Below are 6,620 nucleotides of genomic sequence, written 5' to 3' on the forward strand. Positions count from 1 at the left end.
TGCCAGGGGCCTTTCAAGTACCCTTGTGCCCTTCTGTCTTCCAGTACACCATTCTCCTGCTTCAGCCCCAGGAATAAAGAGAGCAGCTGTATTTGAAACTGGGCAGAGAGAGACTGGCAAATATTTCTTTTTCTAATTCCTATCTCAGCCTTTTTACCCAAGCCTCCATGTCTGGTCATTATAGACAAAACTCTTGATTCCTTGAGTTTGATTCCAATTTTTAATCCAAAGTATGGACCTTCTGTGTTGGTCCCTTTGGGGCCTGTAAGTAGCTACCTTCATGGACACTGCTCACACCCTACGCCTCACACCAGCCATGCAACACAATGGGCTTTTTTGGACATTTTCTGTAAAGTTCACTGGAGACCCCAGAAGACACAATGAGGTAGCAAGGAGCCCTTCTGTTTGTAAGTATTAGCTATAATCATATAATAATGTAGCCATCCCCTGTGATCTGAAGTGATCAGTTGTAAGGGTATTAGGGTTGGCTGTAACACCCTTAATCACATAAGAGTTCTTATCTAATTTCTCTGGGTTGTGCTATGTATCTCCTTTTGTCTTACAAAAGATAAGAGAGGAATAAGCAGAGAAGGGGAGCCAAGAAAGCAAAACCAGGAAGGAAGCAATAAACATTAGAGTAGAAAAGTCTAAAATGCAGAAAGACAGTAATCAAATAAATGCTGCTTTATAATATTTACAATGTTTCAAACACAACTGAAAAGTAAAGCTTTTGTTACTAAGTAAAAAATAAATAAATAAAAGGTGGGAGCATAGACTTTGTAGCCAGGGTGGCTGCTTGGTGAAACTCAAGATCCAGGAAAAGATAGACACCCAGACAAGTGGCAATTGATCTCCAAGGAACACTAGGCCTACAGAAGATGGAGGAGGACAAGAACTTTCCTCTAGAACGGAGAGAGGAAGGGAGCCTTCCCGTAGAGCCTGCACCCTGAGTCCAGACTCCTGGACTGTGAAAGAATAATATTCTGTTTGTTCAAGTCACCCACCTACACTATGTCTGTTACAGTATCACTAACTACGACAATGCTTAACTCGTATTCATAAAATTGGAAATTTGGAGATTACCTTGATGAAGGCATTCCATAAAGTCACAGCTGCCTCCCCTGCAGAAGGAAAAGTAGCAGCAGGGATGCAGCCTCCCTGCTCAGGCTCCCCATCCCTGTGCCCACCCACTGAGCCCCACCCCACCCCTCTCCCTTGAGTGGTCCTTAGGACCACTCACCATGTTCCCGCTCCCTGCTCCCCTTCGCGTCCCGTGACCCCCACTGCCACATCCCCACCCTGTGTCCCTGCGCCCACTTACCACGCCCCCTCCCCGCATTCCTGCACCCATTCGCTGCATCCACGGCCACCCTACACCCCCACACCCGCGTCCTCAGAGCTGCTCGCTGGCCCCAGCCGCCATGTTGCTCTGGAAGAAAATGGTCTACAGAAATGTGTGTAGGTTCCTGTCCCTGCTAGTGACTGACACAGTATCCCAGTGCAACCTGACCCCTAGCCAGTTTGTGTAGTCGCACCTACGCGTGCGCTGGATAAGAGTGGGCGCCATATGAATTCCAAAAGCTTCTGGAAGAGGCCCTCCAGACCACACCAACCTGCAGGAGCTGCAGGCTTGGGACACGAACACCCCACTCACCAATGACCACCATTGTTCGTTCAGCCAATGTCAACCTGACCCACTAGGCCTGGTTTCAGGGCCTGGAGGTGCACTTCTGGCATTCCTGCTCTACCGTCCCTGCCATTACTTCCCCATGCGGCTGAGCTACCAGAAGTGCCAGGGCGATGTCTACCTGCTGGTGGTCATCAAATGGGTCATCACGCCAGACCTGAGGCTGCGAGCAGGAAGTGGTATCCAGGCTGTGGTGCTGTGCAGGCCCTCTTCCTGCAGGGCACAGCCTCCAAGCAGAAGTGCTCCCACTACCACCAGCTTCTGGCCTATGAGGACCTCCTGTATCGTGACATCTTGAAGTGGGACTTTTTGGACAGCTTCTTCAGCCTGACCCTCAAGAAGATCAACTTCCTCAAGGGGCTGGACATCTTCTGCCCCCACGACAGCTTCGTCTTCAAGGGGGACTATGATGTCTTTTTCAACCCTGTTAAACTGCTGGAGTTCCTGGCTGACCAGAAGCCGCAAAAGGACCTGTTTGTAGGGGACGTCCTGCCCATGCACAAGGACAAGTACTGCATCCACAGCGTCTTCTACGCTAAAGAAACCTACCTGCCCTATGCCACTGACTGCAGCTTCCTCATGGCCAGAGGCCTGGTCCACTGCCTCTACTGCACCTGGGACACTCTGAAGCTGTACCCCATCAACAAATCTTCCTGGGCTTGTGCCTGGAGGTCCTGGTGGCCCACGAGGGCTTCAAAACGTTTGGCATCTTGAGGAACCACAACAGCCTCATGAACAAGGAGCCCTGTTGCTTCTGCTCTGTGCTGGTGTGCACACGATGCTGCCCAAAGAACTATGCACAACAGCCTCACCTATTTGTGCAAGCTCCAGGTACTGTGAGCCTCAGCAGTACAGCCAGAGAGGGCTCAAGGTGGTAGGCCTAGTGGTCAGTCTAGAAGGTGGTGGGGTGCGGTTGTGGACACTTCTGGAAAGTGAGGCTGAGCACGGGTAAAGCCCAAACTGTAGGGAGGACCTTAGTAGGGAGACAGCCCCTCTCCTGGGCTCTGTGACCCTGTGCTCATGTTGCTGGCCTAGGCCTGACCCTGTGGATGGGTCGTCTCCCTTTCCCAGGGGTGGCTCGGTCTCCCAGTGGAGTGCAGGCTCAATTCTGTGCAGGATCATAGGCCCCCAGAACCACATCCCCAGGTCCTGGGCACACCTGTCTCTGCTCCTGGCTGTGAACGCAGATGCTCACCTATCAACAGAAGGCATGACAGTCACTCTGACGGCCTCAGCACCCTCAGAACCTTAAACCATCTGCACCTTGCCCCTCCACACTCTGAAGCTGGAGATGGGGAGAGGGAGAAGACCTGAGCCTTGCCCCTCACATCACCAGCAGCCCCTTAGGCCCAGTGCCCTGACTGAAAATCTATGAGTTTGACCCTGGAATTAGACAGGTAGGCTCATAGTGAAGTTTTATTTATAAAACATTTCAAGGAAGAAGGTTCCAGGCTACAGGAAGTGGTGGCCATCCCCCTTGCTGACCAGCCCCACAGGACCCCTGTCTACTCACCCCTCCAGAGCCCTCCACTGCTCACCTCCACTTTTCCAGGGCCCAGGCACAGCGACACTTGACTTCAAAGGGATGGAGTGGTCCATGAAGGCTGCACAACCAGGCCAGGGTCTCTGGGGGTGATGCAGAAGGATACCACCTCCTTGCTCAGTGCAGAGTCACCTGGTGACTCAATAAAAGGAGACTTTTTAAAAAAGAAAAACACACACACCCCAAAACCAAAAAGTCATAGCTTGAAACACAGAGCAGTTTCATTCTGCACATGTGGGATCACCATGAGTCAGAAGCAATGTAATAGCAACTACCAAGAAAATGTAGTAAATATGTCAGTGTGCTTTCCTATCTGGAAAAGTGAGAGAAGACATAATTCAAACAAGATTCACATAGTCTCTTCTCTAGGAGCTTTACATCCACTGACTATTATCACTGTCCCTGCACTGATTCAGCCCCATGCTGTCTCAACCAGGTAACTACAAAGTTCCCTAAATCAGAGTTGCATTCTGTTTTCACCATAATCATCTTGTAATAAGCCAGATCTCATTTTCCCTCTTCTGATGTTTTTCTTAGCAGTTCTGTCCTTCTTTCAGATGATGCACATCATATATATTAGTCAGAAGCAGACACCAGGACAAGATAAAAGAGCAAGAATTTTTGGGGGGAAAAATCTTGAAGAATTTTAAATACCTGTATAAGAGAAAATGAAGGAGGTGGAAGAACTATTAAATTGTGGTTCACCTTTGATCTCAAAGACCAAGGGGAGAGAAGCTTGGCTAGAGTTTCCCCAGACTGATTCAGAGTCTTGAAAGTTCTAATAATGTTATCAGGAAGTCTTTGACTAATACCAAAAAGGCATTCCAATATCTCTTAGAAATTGTCCATTCTCAGTATCCCTATCTTGTTCACTCATTGGCTGAGAGAAGCCTGTGGGAAGCAGGTCTTGAAGAAATCCAGTGATAGATTTAAAAGTATGACAGTTGAGGTCATTATTGAATGATACTCCCTATACATGGAGGTCTAGAGATGTTGATGGTTTAACAAAATTCTTATCTTCCATGATGGATGACTAGATTTGATTCCCAGCCAATGTCTTTCATGTACAGATAATAACGATCATTTAGAGTAGCCTTAGTATGTTACTGTGAGACCAAAAAAAAAATTTCAGGAGAGCTTGCAGACTAAGATACACAATACACTTGGAAGAAAAGCCTAGAGATCTACTTCCAAAAATGAGTTCTGAAAACATTATTAATCACAACTGTCCAGTTATCATGGTAATGATTTGAGGCTTTACTCCCAGGATCCACCTTGAGTTGACTTTTGTGTATGGTATGAGATCTGTATCCTGTTTCATCTTTCTGCAGGTAGCAGTCCAGCTTTGCCAGCACCATCTATTGAAGAAGATGTCATTTCTCCACTTGGTAGGTTTTGTTTTCTTGTTGAATATCAGTTGATCATAGGTAGAGAGGTCCATTTCTACATTATTGATTATGCTCCTTTGTTCTATATGCCTGTCTTTGTACCAGTACCACACTGTTTGGTTACTACCTCTGTGTAGTAGGTTTTGAAGTCCGAGAATGCTATGCCTCTCACTTCTCTTTTGTTTTTCAAAAGTGCTTTGCTTATTTAAGGTCTCTTTCTCTCCAAATAAACTTGACAATTTCCATTTCAATCTCTTTGAAAAATGAATTTGGTATCTGGATTGGGATTGCATTGAACATGTAGATTGCTTTTGAGAGGATTGTCATTTTCACAGTGTTGAGTTTTCCTATCCATAAACAGGGCATATTTTTCAGTTTATTTAGATCTTTTATTGTATCTTGCAAAAATGTTCTGTAGTTTTCTTTACGCAGGTCTCTTGTGTCTCTGGTTAGGTGCACTCTTAAGTATCTCAATGGCTGGCTGTTGTAAATTATATTGCTTTCTTGGTTTCCTTCTCTGGGTTCTCTTTGTTGCTGTAGAGGAATCCTACTGATTTTTGCATCTTGATTTAGTATCCTACCACTCTACTAAATTGGTCCACTAGCTCTTACATGTTTTTGGTTGAGTCTTCGGGGTTTTCTTTTAATACTATCATATCATCTGCATATAGTGACATTTTAACCATCTCTTTGTCTATCTAGATGCCTTGTATTTCCTTCTTTTGTCATATTGCCTCAGCAAATACTCTAATAAAAGAAGTAGTGACAGCAGGCATCCTTTTCTGGTCCCTGTTTGCAAGAAAAAATGTTTTTAGTTTTTTTTTCCATTGAGAATGATATTGGCTCTTGGGTTTGCATATATACTTTTCACTATGTTGAGGAAATCTTCTATTCCTATTTTGCTGAGTGTCTTTATCAGGAAGGGGTGTTGAATTTTGTGCAATGTTTTTCCTTCATCAATTGCTAGGACTCTTATTTTTTGCTTTGTTAATGTGGTAAAATACGTTGGTTGTTTTTCTTATGTTTAATTATCGTTGCATACCTGTTATGAATCCCACTTCATCATGATGAATTTTTTTATGTATAATTAATTTTCTTTTGTAGGTAACTTTTCTCAAGCTACTTTTTTTTGGCCAATATTTCTTATTTGGTTTTCATACTATTATTCATATAAATCTTGTTTCACTCATTTACTTTATGTTTTATATAATCTTTCATTTACATTGTGTTTGATACAATCATTCATGTACATTGTGTTTTCTATAATTTCTCTTGACCTATTTCTATTATTACACAAACTTTACAAGTCCATATTGAATCTTCCCTTTTCCTTCATTCCCCCAAATTCATCCACTAAACTTTGTTATCCTAGTGATTTCTACTTGTCCCCTTTTTTTTCCATCATGCTGATTTAATACTCTATCTTTGTCTTTGATTTTGGAGAATTTGTCTGTATGTCTTCATGTTTTTCTTTTGTAGTCTAGTCTGTTTAGAGTTTGCTTGGTTTCGTGAATATGTATTTCTTCATTTTTCATGATACCTGGAAAGTTTTCTTCTAGAACTTCTTCCACAATTTTCTAACTGCCTTTCCCTTTTACATCTCTTCCTGTTCTTAGCCTTATATGCTTTGGGCATGCTGCTCAGAGGGACTGTTACTTGAAGAGGGACATGATGCTAGGACAGGTGAAGGGTCCACAAAAGATAAAACCCTTTACCAGGTGGATTGACATAGTGACTGCTGTAATTGGCTCTTCTGTGTCAGAAAGTTGAGAAAGGTGCAGGATAGATCAGGGTTCAGATCTTTTGTTCATAGAGTCATTATGAGTCGTACTTGACTCAGCGGCACCTAACAACAACAACAACTACCTCCTATTCTGAAATTCCAGTCTCACATATGTTATTTCATTTCACATCATCCCACGTGATTCTTTTTTTTATGGATTTTTTTCAAGTTCCCTTTATCTTTCCATGTTTTTTTCTTCCAGTAAGTTTTCATTGAGGT

The 6,620-nt window shown here is 43.9% G+C and overlaps 1 pseudogene; it reads left to right on the forward strand.

Moving 5' to 3' along the window:
- The first annotated feature begins 1,656 nt into the window (after positions 1–1,656).
- On the forward strand, positions 1,657–2,565 carry LOC102861586 (annotated as a pseudogene).
- The last annotated feature ends 4,055 nt before the right edge of the window (positions 2,566–6,620 follow it).

The sequence above is a fragment of the Elephantulus edwardii genome, unplaced genomic scaffold (assembly GCF_000299155.1).
Source record: "Elephantulus edwardii isolate Elephantulus edwardi_28Jun2011 unplaced genomic scaffold, EleEdw1.0 scaffold00298, whole genome shotgun sequence".
Classification (NCBI taxonomy): domain Eukaryota; kingdom Metazoa; phylum Chordata; class Mammalia; order Macroscelidea; family Macroscelididae; genus Elephantulus; species Elephantulus edwardii.